Source organism: Mesoplodon mirus (genome assembly GCF_964341445.2).
Source record: "Mesoplodon mirus genome assembly, chromosome: 4".
Classification (NCBI taxonomy): Eukaryota; Metazoa; Chordata; class Mammalia; order Artiodactyla; family Ziphiidae; genus Mesoplodon; species Mesoplodon mirus.
Genome location: NC_138979.1, coordinates 67,902,658 through 67,917,814, shown reverse-complemented (window position 1 = coordinate 67,917,814; position 15,157 = coordinate 67,902,658). Strand labels below are relative to the sequence as shown.

Below are 15,157 nucleotides of genomic sequence, written 5' to 3'. Positions count from 1 at the left end.
CATTCACAAATGCAACTCCTTTGCAGTGCCAGCTCATTTGGGGGTGGTGGGAGTGAAGCCAAATCCAGCCTCTGTACCCCGACACCAAATTAAATCTTGGAGACAGAGTTTTGGGTGGAGTAGAAAAGAATAGCTTTATTGCTTTACCAGGCAAAGGGGGTCACAGAGGGCTAATGCCCTCAAAACTGTCCTGACCTGGAGGGGGTAGTGAGAAGTTTTATAGTAATGGTTCAAAGAGGGCGTGATCAGCTCGTGGACATTCTTCTGATTGGTTGGTGGGGAGATCAACCTTCTGGTTCCAACCAGTCTGGTGTCTATGTGCTTGTGGGCAGCATACAGTTAACTTGAACCTGGTGGGGGTTTCAGTAGCTGCAAAACAGCTCAAAGATATTGTTATGTATATCCCTTGAGGGGGAACCAGGACCCTACCCCAAGGCTGCACTATTGTTTCTCGATTGATACTCCCTTGTCACTGCATCCCCTCCCTTCCCTGATTAGCAACTGTTTGAACCTGCCTCTTGGAACTAAGGGAAGGTTGTGGAGGCTGAATGAAGCCTATTTCCTGTAATCAAGAAATGGGGGACACCGATACAGGCTTTGTGCCCAGGAGCCCCACAGGGTCCTGCTTGGTTTCGGGGGAAGTGCAGTACTGACTGGACATGTGGTCCTGTGATCATGGTGACCCCTCCTTCCCAAAGGAGATGGAATCGCTGAGGTGGGGTACCTCTGCCCTGCCGGCTACACCCTTCTGTACTTGGGTGTTGGTCACCCGCTGGCCCTCTCCTGAATGTCACAGGTCTCCAGAGGAGCTCCTGGCAGCTTAACCCTGCCTGGCACTGCACTACCATAAGAAACTCATTTAAAAGGCATTGTGGAACCTGTGATTTGGGCACTGAGGACCTCCAAGGACAGCCTGTCCACTCTACCCAGAAGTCCTCTGGAGCAGATGCCATAACTGCAAAGACAGGCTCAAGTTCAAATTTAGGTGCTTCAAGTAGGTACGGCTGACTCTTTCTGTCCCTATTGGTGATGCCCTGGTGCAGGCAGTGCTGAAAGGTTGGTTTGAATCCCTTCCCCTCTCTGTTCAGCAACAGGGAAGATCCCATGTCTAAACACCTTGACCTTGGTCCCTTTTGGGTGTCCCTCTCTGTGGTCTTCTCTGGGTTACACCCACAAACCTCTCTGGGCACAGGACCTGGGTGTTGCTGTTTAATCATCTTGAGCCCCATTTACATACTGGCTGCAGTAGCAGTGATGGTTCTAAACATAAAAGCCTTTATTTTACTTTTTAATTTTTTCATTAATTAGCTCTAATTGTTGGCTTTTTCAATTTAATTTTTATTTTATATTGGAGTATAGTTGATTTCCAATATTGTGTTAGTTTCAGGTGTATAGCAAAGTGGTTCAGTTATACATATATCCATTGTTTTTTTTTTGGATTCTTTTCCCATATAGGTTATTACAGAATATTGAGTAGAGTTCCCTGTGCTCTACAGTAGGTCCTTGTTAGTTATTTTGTATATAATACTGTGGCTATGTTAATCCCAAACTCCTAATTTATCCCTCCCCACCCCCCCACCTTTCCCGTTTGGTAACCATACATTTTTTTTCTAAGTCTGTGAGTCTGTTTCTGTTTTGTAAATAAGTTCATTTTTGTCATATTTTAGATTCCACATATAAATGATATAGATATTTGTCTTTCTCTGTCTGACTTACTTCACTTAGTATGATAATCTCTAGGTCCATCCATGTTGCTGCAAGTGGCATGATTTCATTCTTCTTAATGGCTGAGCAATATTCCATTGTATATATGTACCACCTCTTCTTTATCCATTCATCTGTCGATGGACATTTAGGTTGCTTCCATGTCTTGGCTATTGTAAATAGTGCCACAGTGAACACTGGGGTGCGTGTATCTTTTCGAATTATGGTTTTCTCCGGATATATGCCCAGGAGTGGGATTGCTGGGTCATATGGTAGTTCTGTTTTTAGTTTTTTAAGGAACCTCCATACTGTTCTCCATAGTGGCTGTATCAATTTACATTCCCACCAACAGTGCAAGAAGGTTCCCTTTTCTCCACACCCTCTCTGGCATTTATTGTTTGTAGACTTTCTGATGATGGCCATTCTGACTACTGTGAGGTGATACCTCATTGTAGTTTTGATTTGCATTTCTCTAATAATTAGCAATATTGAGCATCTATTCGTGTGCTTTTTGGCCATCTGTTCATCTTCTTTGGAGCCTTTCTTTATATCTAGTCTCTTCAGGGCTTTAGCCCATGCTCCAACTGTAATGTTTTTCTTATAGTGTTGAATTATGAGAGTTCTTTATATATTCTAGATATGAGTCTTTTGTCAGGTATGTGGTTTACAAGTATTTTCTCCCAGTATTTTCTCTGTAGCTTGTCATTTTATCTTCTTAACCTTAAGGGTCTTTCTCAGACCAAAAAGATTTAAATTTTGATGAAGTCCAGTTTATTGATTTTGCTTTTGATATTGCCAAGCCCCGGGTCCCAATGATTTTTCTCCTATGTTTTCTTCTGAAGATTTTATAGGTTTGTTTTACATATAAATCTATGCTCCATTGACTTAATTTTTGTATAAAATATGAGGTTGAGGGCTTCCCTGGTGGCGCAGTGGTCGAGAGTCTGCCTGCCAATGCAGGGGACACGGGTTCGTGCTCCAGTCCGGGAAGATCCCACATGCCACTCCGCAGCGGAGCGGCTGGACCCGTGAGCCATGGCCGCTGAGCCTGCACGTCCAGAGCCTGTGCTCTGCAGCGGGAGAGGCCACAACAGTGAGAGGCCTGCGTACCACAAAAAAAATAATAAAAAATAAATAAATAAAATTAAATAAATTCTTAAAAATGTAAAGTTAAAAAATGTTTAAATAAATAAATTTTTTAAGAAGAGCTGTCTCATAACCAGTAGCTTCATGCCAATTTCTGAAGCTACAGTAAACAGAATGGGAGAAATGGGTCCTAACTATTCAAGACAGTGGGCTTCTCTATCCTGTGGGCCAGATCATGTCTGAAGGGTTCTTGACCTGAGCAAGGAAGGTCTAGAAGGAAGTAATCTCCGGATACCTGGGAGATTCTATTAGAAATGGAAAGGAGGGCTTCCCTGGTGGCGCAGTGGTTGAGAGTCCGCCTGCCGATGCAGGGGACATGGGTTTGTGCCCCGGTCTAGGAAGATCCCACATTCCTCGGAGCGGCTAAGCCCGTGAGCCATGGCCGCTGAGCCTGCGCATCCAGAGCCTGTGCTCCGCAACAGGAGAGGCCACAGCAGTGGGAGGCCCGCGTACCGCAAAAAAAAAAAAAAAAAAAAAGAAATGGAAAGGAAAACTACTGCATGTTCTCTTATCCATGATAAAAATCCATTGGGTAGGGCTTCCCTGGTGGCGCAGTGGTTGAGAGTCTGCCTGCCGATGCAGGGGACACATGTTCGTGCCCTGGTCTGGGAAGATCCCACATGCCACGGAGCGGCTGGGCCTGTGAGCCATGGCCGCTGAGCCTGTGCGTCCGGAGCCTGTGCTCCACAACGGGAGAGGCCACAACAGTGAGAGGCCCGCGTATCAGAAAAATAAAACAAAAACAAACAAACAAACAAACAAAAATCCATTGGGTGTATTTGTGTGGGTCTATTTCTGGGCTCTCTATTCTTTTCCATCAGTCTCTATGTCTCTCTCACCATGTAGCTGTACGGTAAACCTTAATATTGTGTAGATTGATTCCTCCCACTTTATTCATCTTTTTCAAAATAGTTTTAACTATTCACATTCCATTGCCTTTCCACATAAGTATTATGATAATCTTATCTATATCTACGAAAAAAACTTGCTGTATTTTGACAGGAATTGCACTAAATCTGTATAACAGTCTGAAGAGTATTAGCACCTTCATATTAGTACATTAGTATTAGCATGTTGAGTCTTCCAAGCCATGGACATATTGTGTTTCTTCATTTATTTAGATCTTCGATTTCCTTCATCATTATTTTGTAGTGTTCAAAATACAAGTCCTATACATAAACTAAATATTCATTTTTAAATGAGTAATTATAAATACTATTGTATTTTTAATTTCAGTGTCCACATGTTCATTGATAACATAGAGAAATACACTAGATTTTTGTGTGTTGATTTTGTATCATGGGACCTTGCCTTCTGCACTTCTTTGTTCTAGGAGTTTTTGTAGATTCCTTGAGATTTTCTACATAGAACATCATGTCATCTAGAAGTAGCAGAAGTTTTCTTTCCTTCCTACCAATGTACGCTGTTTATTTCCTTCTCTTACCTGTTAAACTGGCTAGAACACCTAGCACTATATTGAATAAGAGTGATGAAAGTAGGTGTCATTGTTTTGTTCCCAATTTAGAAGAAAAGCATTCTGACTTTCACTATTAAGTATGTTAGTTGTAGTTTTTTATAGATACTCTTTCTTAAATTGAGGAAGTTACCTTGTATTCCTATTTCTCTCAGAATTTTTACCTTAAAGGGGTGTTGAATTTTGTCAAATTTTTTATGCATCACTTTATATGATCATGTAATTTTCCTTCTTAGTCTGTTAATATGGTGGACTGCATTACTTGACTGTCAAATACTGAACCAGCGTTGCATCCCTAAAATAAACCCTGCTTGATCATGGTGTATAGTTATTTTTATATATGCTTGATCTGTTGGCTAATATGTTGTTAAGGATTTTTGCATCCATATTCATGAGAGATTTTGCAGACTGCCGGCTTCTCCTTGTATCCTCACATGGCTGAAAGAGAGTGAGAGAGCTCTCTGGGGTCTCTGATAAGGACACTAATTCCATTCATGAGGGTTCCACCCTTATGACCTAATTACCTCCCAAAGGCCTCACCTCCTCATAACCTTGGGGGTTAGATTTTCAACATATGATTTGAGTGGAACATGATATTTAGTCCATTGCATTAACCTTGATCATTTGATTAAGTTTGTATCTGCCAAGTGTCTCTAGTATAAAGTTACCATTTGTAATTAATAAACGTCTTCCTGGAGACATTTGAGACTACGATGGAGATATCTTCTTTCTCATTATACCTTCAAGTTGGCAAGGTGTGAGGTCTCAGAGGCAACTCTTCAAGCCATCCTGTTACACCACTGCATGAAATCGGGTAGCCCAGTGATGGTGGTGTCAAGAGAATAAGCAGGGAAAATGGAAGAAGGCCATTCTCTATCAATGTCAGGATTTTATGGTTGCCCAGGTTGGGGAGAAAAGAGGAGAGGTGAGAGACAAGGAAGAAAAGAGAGAAGAGAGGAAAGACTAACTCATAGAGAAAGAGAGACACGTAAAGGGCCCATGGAGATGGAGAGGGAGAAGGGAAGGGAGAATCCAGTTTTTAAATCTTGATTGATCTGGTGAACAGGCACGTTTTACAAGGAAGATAAGTTCTCTTGACTTTGAGGTACCAATGAGGTATACAAGTGGACATACTTTCAGGGAGTTGTGAATTTAAGGGTAGAAAAGAAAACAAGACAAGAAACTTGGGAGTCATCTGAATGGATCAGTTATCTGAAGGAGAGAGCTGAGCCAGGGACAGATTTGGGAGAACACCCATAGTTTGTTGGAAAAAGAGATCATTGAGAGAAACTGAAGTAGAGGGGAGATGAGGAGGAATCAGATCATGAAGGATGATGGTATTGTGTATAAAGAATAGTTCCAGATGGCAGCTGTGTTCTGTTGTGTAAACTAAGGGCTGAAAGGTTAGTGACTTGGCAACTTTTGTGACTCTGGTTTCGGTTGGGTAGTAGGGACAAGATCCAGAGTTGGGTAGGGGAGATGGGAGTGCAGAGAATGGAGGAAGGGATGAAGAGAGCAATGTACAACAGTTCTTGTGAGCAGTTCAACAAGGAATTGTGTTTGATAACGTGGCAGAAGTAAAAATAACTGTAATGTCACCTATACTAACAGTGGCAGCCAGACAGCACTCTGTTGCTAAAGAAGACTCATAAGGCCCCAAACGACAATACTTACGAGTCCACAGGTTATTGCTGAGAAAGGATATAATACAGCAACAAACATGAAGGTTGGGACTGCTTTGGAGCCAAAGGCTGCCTACCAGGAAGAAGCTCCCTCCAAATGGCCTCCCCTGCAGCAGAGGCCAGATGTAACTTCTCTCTTGGAATAATAGGTGGATGCAAGAACACCTCAAAATGAGGCAGCCCAAATGGAGTCTCAGCTGGGACTTCTTATACCCCGCCAGTCACATAGGCACATTATTGCTACAAGACCAGCTTCAGCATCACAGCCCTCCCTCCATCTCACTGGAACTAGATAAAAACCATCCATCTCAGGACCTGCAGGGACAGGATAGGCCATCCCCAGGCTCTGGGCACACCCCCTGACAGGGGAAATCCCTAGATGCAGTTGAGATCCTCAGACTTCACCCAGAACCTAGGTGTTAACATGGAGGAAAGCAGGGTCCCTGTACCCCATGTGGTATAGTCTCTGTAGGGTGCACAGAGGTGACCAAGCTCCTTCCTCTGACCTGTGCAGTCATGGCCCTCCTAGCTCACAAGCATCCTGGGAGTCTGATGCCTGCAAGAAAACCCCACATTGCAGATAAGCAAGTGGATCTCAGGCATCAGGTGCTGTTCATAACGCTTGCCCCCATCACCACTGGGGATCACCTTGCACTCACCTGGACTGAGGTATGGTCCACAGGGACCCTCCTGACTCAGGATGCTATCGATGACAGTTTGAACCCACACTGGAGCCTGGTGAACCCCACCAGGAATGAGGAGTGGTCATCAGCCTGACCTCTCAAATTCCCTGAGGATCACACCACGATCCCGGCAAGGATGATGAACAGCTTCCTAACTTTGCGATTCCCCGTGGACTGTGCCACCTGAGGTTCTCCTGGGATGTCAGAAGTCGGGGTTCTGTCTGTGAGCCCCTCTGTGCACCTGCCCTGGAACATCAGCATAGCCCGTGAACTCCTCATGGCTCTGACCCCACAGTCACTTCTGTGAGTCGACACCCGCCTGGGAGACTTTTCCATTTATCCTGACCTACCTCCCAATGCCTGTATTTATTTAAAAATTAAAGGGGGGTGGGATTCCCTGGTGGCGCAGTGGTTGAGAGTCCGCCTGCCGATGCAGGGGGCACGGGTTCGTGCCCCGGTCCGGGAAGATCCCACATGCCGCGGAGCGGCTGGTCCCGTGAGCCATGGCCGCTGAGCCTGCGCATCCGGAGGCTGTGCTCCGCAACGGGAGAGGCCACAACAGTGAGAGGCCCGTGTACCGCAAAAAAAAAAAAAAAAAAAAAAATTAAAGGGTGGGATGGTGTGTGAAGGAGGGAGATTCACTATCAAGACCATTTCAAGTTCAAATTCTATCCTGATTGTGATAGTGGTTACACAGTTGTGTACATTTTGTCAAAATCTATATACTTAAAATACATGTATTTTATTGTATGTAAATTATTTCTCAATAGTTAATTAAAAAATTTTAAAAGAGCATTTCAAGTTCATACCAAATATTTTAAATCATTTTAAAATTTGAAATATACAAATTTTAAAATATTTTAAAAATTCTTAAACTTTAAATTCTCACTTTTAATGGAATGTGAATATTCTCTTTTATTCTTGTCTTTTCCAGAGTTCTCAGGGGCTGTGATCTCACGCCATTCACTGGGGCAATAATGGGCCATTTCCAGCAGGGACGATGCCGCGTTGCCCCCGGTGCCTAACTGCCACCCACCTCCAGAGAATCTCAGTGTCTGAAAAGTAAGTCCCGTGTTCATGGGGTCCCTTGGGACCGTGCTGGGGGGGCAAGTGCAGTCAACATCTCCAACAACAGAGCTTGTAGGGGTCCTGGGAACAAATGACCTGAAAATCAGGTTTAAATCCAGGGAGGAATGATGTGTTAATTTATCCTCTAAAGTCCATCAAGAGGAAATTGTGAAATGAATTTCATGTTACATTAAGATTTGTGTTTAGAATAGTAAACATTACCCTTAAAAAGAATGTGTCTGTAGTGAATGACCAACAGGTGATTTGATTTACACTAATGCAAAATTTATTAAGCAACTTTGTTGCCATCTGTAGCTATCATGATTGATTTTTAAAATATTACAAGAGTAATTTAAACAAAAGACAAAAGTCTCATCCTAACATATTAATTGCTTTTATTTTTAATGTTCTTTGTTCTTGTCCAAAAATAGAATTATCTAGCTGATATCAGAGCATAGCAATTCTTTTGCCTTATGACTCTTCAAACAAATATCTTCACTTACTTTTTTGCCTACTTTTCTTTTGATAAACTTCAGATTTATAGGAAAATGGAAAAATAGTATAGTGAATACATATAATCTTCACTCAGAGTTACCAGATGTTTACCCAAATACACATGTGAACTGATACACACATGGAGAGATTGTAAATATGGATTTGTATGTTATGGATGTGTGTTCAGTTTTTGTCTCTGAATCATGTGAATCATGGGAAAGTAAGTTGCAGACATCATGACATACTTTGCATATATCTCCTAAGCTCATAGACTGTCTTCTTCAAAAGTATACTATGATACCATTATCACTGTGGAAGTCAGCACTGATAAAGTAATATTATCTAATATATAGTCCCAATTCAAATACCCCTGGTTGCCCAAAGTACTCTTATAGCTGTTTTCCCTTATCTAGAATTCAGTTACATGACATGCACTGAATCTGGTTATGCCTCTTTAAACCTGAACCAAAACTGTTTTTTGTGATGCTGACTTTTTTTTTTTTAAGAATCTAAGCCGTTTGTTTTATAGAGTATCTCACAGTTGTCTGACTGTTTCCCTCATGCTTAGCTCCAGGTAGACATCTCGTGTATTTCCCTCACATCAGTGGTCCCACCACATCATCATGACCCGGTATTGGTAGTGACCAGTTTACCTGGCTAAGGTGATTTCTGCCAGAGCTCTCCTTTATGATGTTACCGTATTTATTCTTTTCTAATTAATAAGTAGTCTGTGAGGTGAGCTTTGAGACCATGGGTATATTCTCTTTCCCAGATAATTTTCACCCAGTGGCTTTAGCATCCATTGCTGGTTGTATTATGATTTTTCAGGCCATGGGAATATTCCCTTTCCCAGATAATTTTCACCCAATTGTTCAATCAGTGCATCAGACTTTCTTTCCTGCCACATAGTCCTTCATTTTTTGCTTTTTCCACGGCTGTGAGATATCACACAAGGGAGTATCTGGGTGGTCAAGAGAAGGGCTCTGAAATCAGACCATCTAAGGTGTGCCCCTTGTCTCTGTCATACACTGACCCGATGACCTTGGGCAAAGGCTTCACCTCATAAAACCTCAGTGCCCTTGTCGTTAACTCTGGAGACAAGAGTAAGTCCTGCGAGAGCTGTCCGGAGGGTCTGGAGCCATGGTTGGTGCTCACCGGGTATTATTACAGAGGCAGGGAGGATGGCTAAGTGCCCATTGGGTACTGCACCACCCCTGAGATGGTTTGTAAGCCATGAAAGCTGATTAAGACCTTTGGCCAAAAGGCTGATGAACCTGAACAACAGAGCAGAGGATCCCCCTGGTCTGAGTGCTCATAATCTAAGTCCCTGTGGTTAGAAGGTTACGGTTAGAGAAGTCCTGCGGTTAGAGAAGCAAACTCACCATGGCAGGAAGCATCCATCAGCGAACAATGTCCCAGTGAGGTGCCTCCACCCACTGTTCTGGTTACTTCTCACGCTCTCCGTCCCACTCCCCTCCTCTCTGCCCCATTCCTGGACCTCCCTGGCCTGCTGTCTGTTTGCGTTTCAGTCACAGGTTACTAATTGGACTTCTTGTCTGAAGGTTATTAGATTTCTTTCTGTTTAGATTAAGTCCCCATGGTTTTATTGAGCTCTCTGGCCATGGAATCTTCCTTGAGAATATTTTAGAAATTTTACCAAGGAAATAGCTTGTGAATATACATGTGATTTATAAGCTACACATGGACATGGATTAGACTGGGTCTTAAGGAGGGAAAAAAAGATGGCCGTTGGAGAACACTTCTAGCTAGAGTATCTTCAGAATGCTTCCTCTGTACATTTTACTTGTCTTGTTTTCTTCCCTGCAATGCTTTTGTTTTCTTTTTTTTTTTGACTGAAGTATAGTTGATTTACACTGTTTTGTTAATTACTGCTGTACAGCAAAGTGATTCAGTTATACATATATATACCTTCTTTTTTATATTCTTTTCCATTATGGTTTATCACAGGCTATTGAATATAGTTCCCTGTGCTATACAGTAGGACCTTGTTGTTTATCAGTTCTCTATATAAAAGCTTACATCTGCTAACCCCACCCTCCCCCTTGGCACCCTTCCCCACAATTCTTAAAAGCAGATGAGGGCTGCTCTGATAAAGGATGCCTGTGGCTGCGTCCAGCGTGCTTCCTGCTTGTCAGGCTGAGCTTGCGGGATGTCTCTGTGGTGTCACCTCTTCTCCTGCCTCCTGGGATAATACCAGCCTGGCTGGCCTGTGGTTAGCCAGGGCAAAGGCTAGGTCCTGCAGACCCGGGGGTGACACCTCTGTGTGGGGCATGGACCCCAGCCCAAAGCTCCCCTGAAGTCTCCCACCTCCTCCTTCCATCTTCCTCCTTCTTAGCCGTTCACGAGCCAGGGACCCTCTGCCTATCTCTGTGTCCCCTTGGGATGAGCTCCTTGTGGAAGGGACTAAGGTGCAGGTGTGACATAATACTTGATGGGATGGGTGAAGCTCAGTCGAAAATCAAATCTCTGCTTCTGCAGAAACACAGAAGAAATCACTTGGGTTTCTTTGTTTTTTTGAAATATAGTTGATTTACAACGTTGTGTTAGATTCAGGTTACAGCACAGTGATTCACTTATACATATATATATGAATATATATATTCTTTTTTTACATTCTTGTCTGTTATAGGTTATTACAAGACATTGAATACAGTTCCCTGTGCTGTACAGGAGGTCCTTGTTGGTTACTTGAGTTTCATTTGAACACATGGGTAGAAATATCAGGGCTGCCTTTTTTCCATTTCCTAAAGTGCACCCTGGGGAATTTCTGCCCACTTGGAAACCTGAGTTACCTGGTTTTGTGTAAGAGGCACACTCCCAACCAGTGTGCTTGAGGATGACACGGAGGCAGCTTGAAGCCAAGGAGAAGCCCCTCTTGGAGAAGCCTCCTCCAAGAGCTTGGCAGGTCCTGGGCCTCATGGGGGGCCTCCCTGGCAGCCTTGGGCCGGGACCCTGAGTCCCTCTCTTCCCACTCCCTTTTTTCCACTTCCTCACCCCTGACGGGAGCTGCGGCGGTTTGGGTGGCAGGGGGAGTCCTCTCCTTCAGCTTCTTGCCTGAGTCCTATAGGAGCTCACGTTTTTCTGGGGCAAGTGCGAGCAGGGCACTGTATGTGTCTGTGTCACACACACCCACACCTCCCCAGGAAGGATGGGCCCTGTAACCGCCCTGGGCTAGCTGGCATATCCAGGCCGTGAGGAAGGGGGCGGAGCTGGGGGCCTGAGGTCCACTTGGGGGACCAGGCTCTGCCCATGGGTGCCAAACTGTAGGGCCGTGGGGTGGGGGTGCTGTGCTCCACCCATGTGAAGCGTCAGCCTGTGGGCTCCGAGGTTCTAGGGTCTCAGGGTCAGGTGTTCACTTCCACTCTCTAGCAGGGTGGCCACGACCCCCCAGCTGTCCGGGGGGGTCAGCAGTGCCTGGGGGGGTTGTCCTCGCAGCAAAAAGAGAAAGAATTATTGAAATCAGTTGCCTCAAACTTGCTCTGACATTTCCTCCAAAGCTGTGATGCTTCTTATTTGGTCTTGAGCCAATGCTTCGTGTTTGAGTGAAACTGGTTTCACCATTCTTTCCTCGGGGGAGTTGGACATATATATTTTCTGCTTAAAAATGCCATTTCTTTCTTAACTCAAACAGTTGATCCCATATCTTTAACTTCATATGCATCCATTTAAGTATAGAAACAACCTTTTAAAAATTATGAGTTCTTTTTTATTTACAAAACAGAAATAGACCCACAGACATAGAAAACAAACTTACAGTTACCACCAGGGAAAGGGGGTGGGGGATAAAATCAGGAGTTTGGGATTAACATATACACACAACTGTATGTAAAATAGATGACAAGGACCTACCGTATAGCACAGGGAACAATACTCAATATCTTATAATGATCTATAAAGGGAAAGAATCTGAAAAAGGATATATATATATGTATAACTGAATCACCGTGTAAAACAGGAATTGCTATCCTCATTTCAAAGGTGAAGCAGTGAGAGCCGGGGACGAAATTGATTGTCCCAGTTTATGTGCAGGGCTGTTTGCATTTGTATTTTAAGATAAGTGTTCGTAGTGACTAAAGATTGGAACTCAGGTATCCAAAGAACACAATTAGTAGCTTAAACACATTCAGGTCATAAATTTGTCAGGTTAGTATAGGAAGCTGGTTGGATTCTTAAAAATCTACCTATCTCGATGTCAGCTATTATAAAATGTTCAGAGCCATCCAGGTTGATGGATGTCTATAAATGTCTTTTTCCTTTTTATTTGTTTGTTCCTTTGTTTAGGTAAATTGGCTTGTTCTGTTAGGAGAGATAGAAACTTAGATAAGGCTGAATTTTACCAGTCACTAACAAGTGAATATTCAACTAATAGGAGCCTGTTAAAAAGCCCAAAAGCTGAAATGCTCCTGTGCTTGTGAAATTTAATTATGTTTTAATGGAAAAGAACTATGACATCTATTCCCTTTTTTTCACTTACTGTAAGTATGCTGGAAACTTCCAAGTGTAAATGTCCAGCTCACTGGAACCTCTATCTAAATGTCCCTTAGACCAGGGGTCCCCAACCCCTAGGAACCTGGCCGCACAGGAGGAGGTGAGCGGCGGGCGAGCAAGCGAACTTCATCTGCTGCTCCCCATCCCTCCCCATCGCTCCCCATCCTTCCCCATCGCTCCCCATCCCTCCCCATCCCTCCCCATCCCCATACAAAATCTCAGTTGTCTGTGTTCTGTTTCATTGAACTGTGTATCTGTCCTTTCCCAAATACCACGCTGTCTTGACCACAGTAGGTTTATAATGCATTTTTAAACGGGTAGCGTGAACCCTCCAACTTCTCCTCTTTTTTCAAAATTGTTTTGGCTAATCTGGTTCCTTCATCTTTCCATATAAGTTTTAGAATCAGCTTGTCCATGTCTACAAAGAATCCTGCTGGGATGTTGAATGGGATTGCATTAAATTTGTAGATGATTTGAGGCTAATTGACAACTATATTGTATTCTACAATCCATGCAAACAGTACATCTCACCATTTATTTTGGCCATGGTTGGTCTCTTTTGTTGTCTGAGTTTTGTGAGCTCCCTACAGTTTTGGTCCTGGAATATGTACTTGCTCTGTTGATCTCCAGGCCTGTAAACATCCTGTTCTATCTTTCTGGCTCTGTCCATACTTCCTCCACCCACACTCACATGAAGACCAGGTCTCTTCCTCTTCAGTTGCAAAATTCCTAGTTCTTCTGTGGTTTGCAGATGAGAGGTAACTCCCTCAGGCCCCCCTAATTCTCTCCTCCATGCCAACGTAGGACAGGCTTATCTCTCTCATAGCACTAAGCACCACATAATGTCACTCCTTCTTTAATTTGTTCCTTTCAGCCACCAGCCTGAATACTCTTTGAAGGCAGAGCCCAGGCCTGATTTTGGATTGTGTGCCTGGCACATAACACAGAGAAAGGGCTCAGTTAACAGCAGTTGATTATGGAAATGTAGAAATAAAGAAATGAAGGGAAATGAAGGGGGAAGATAATCTAACAGTTAATGAGGCTCTAGTCTGTGTCAATCACTGTGCAGGGCAGAGATAGATAAATAGATTGATTGATAAAGAAAAATTAGATTGACAGAAAGACAGTAAAACAGATAGACTTATAAAGATGTAGAGGGAGAGAGAAAGATAAAAGAAGGTGGACAGACAGACATTCAGAAAGACAGATAAAAGCAGAAAATCAGATGAATACATCGACAGACATATATATGTAGATAGACAAATGGGTTGAAAGACAGACAGACATAGAGACCAGCAGATAGACAGACAGTTACTAGATTAGATAAACAGTCAGATAGACAGATAGTAGTAAGATAGAAAATCAGGAAAAGGGGAGGTAGACTGACAGTGAGAAAGACAGATATTTATATGAATATATAGTGAGATAGATAAACACATAATCAGATAGGTAGCCAAACAGAAAATGAGAGAGATTGAAAGGTAGACAGATAGGTAGGTAGATAGGTGAGTAGGCAGATATGTAGGTGGGTAGAAATAGAGAAGGAAGGAAGGGAGGGAGGGAGGGATAATATTTTTATTTTAGTTAATCTTAACAAAATTCTAAGGAAGGTGTGGTATATTCCCCCCTGTATAGATGAGGAAATAGATTCAAGGGTCTTTAGTGATCATCCAAAGGTCATTCTTGAAGAGAATGACAGCACCCAGGTCCAATCGGCCCGGCCTTTCTTCTTTGCTTCTCCAACTCCCATCACTGCCTGACAAATCTGAGCCTTTCCTTTCTCTTGTTCCCTTCTGCTTCCATACTTGAGCCCACCTGTCATTTCTTGCTTACCTAATTGAATAGTTTCTGTGGAAAACGATGCTTCAAGTAATGTGTATTATATGAGCACAAGGGCAGAGAGCTCAGAAGACCAGAAAGTAAAAGGAGGGCTGTGCCTCCTTCAGACATTTTCCTACACATGAGATTGTTTTTCCCTTCAATACTTTTAATTACTCTATAATACATGGACATTCTCATGTGCCTTAGAGAAATTTTCATATTGACACCTCTGAGACAGGTCATGTCCTGGTGCCATAGGTGATGCAGCTGTTCCCCTTTGACAGTCATTTTGGATATTTCCAGCCATGCTGCAAGGAACATCCTTATTCACACATCCTTGTGCACTTGAGCAAGGCTGACTCTATGGAAGATACCAAAAGGCAGAATTACAGAGCTACAGGTTATTCACATTTAAAAAATTATATACTGAACAAAATGTCCTCTACTGACCTCACCATGAGCCCATATATTCCCCCTAATGGTGTATAAAAGGACCCATTTCACCTCACCAGAGCTGATCTTTTCAAACTTATTTTTTGAGGGGCCATTCTGGTGGGGTAGGGGTTGGGTGGGCA

At 43.1% G+C, this 15,157-nt stretch overlaps 1 protein-coding gene across 1 annotated transcript in view; it reads left to right on the top strand.

Moving 5' to 3' along the window:
- Positions 1–7,671: 7,671 nt before the first annotated feature.
- The window catches only part of OTUD7A (OTU deubiquitinase 7A), a gene marked incomplete at its 3' end in the record, with an annotated part of 187,371 nt that continues 179,885 nt past the window's right edge, over positions 7,672–15,157 (top strand). Inside the window, exon 1 of the mRNA XM_082617045.1 lies at positions 7,672–7,751. The remainder of the gene's footprint in view (positions 7,752–15,157) is intronic.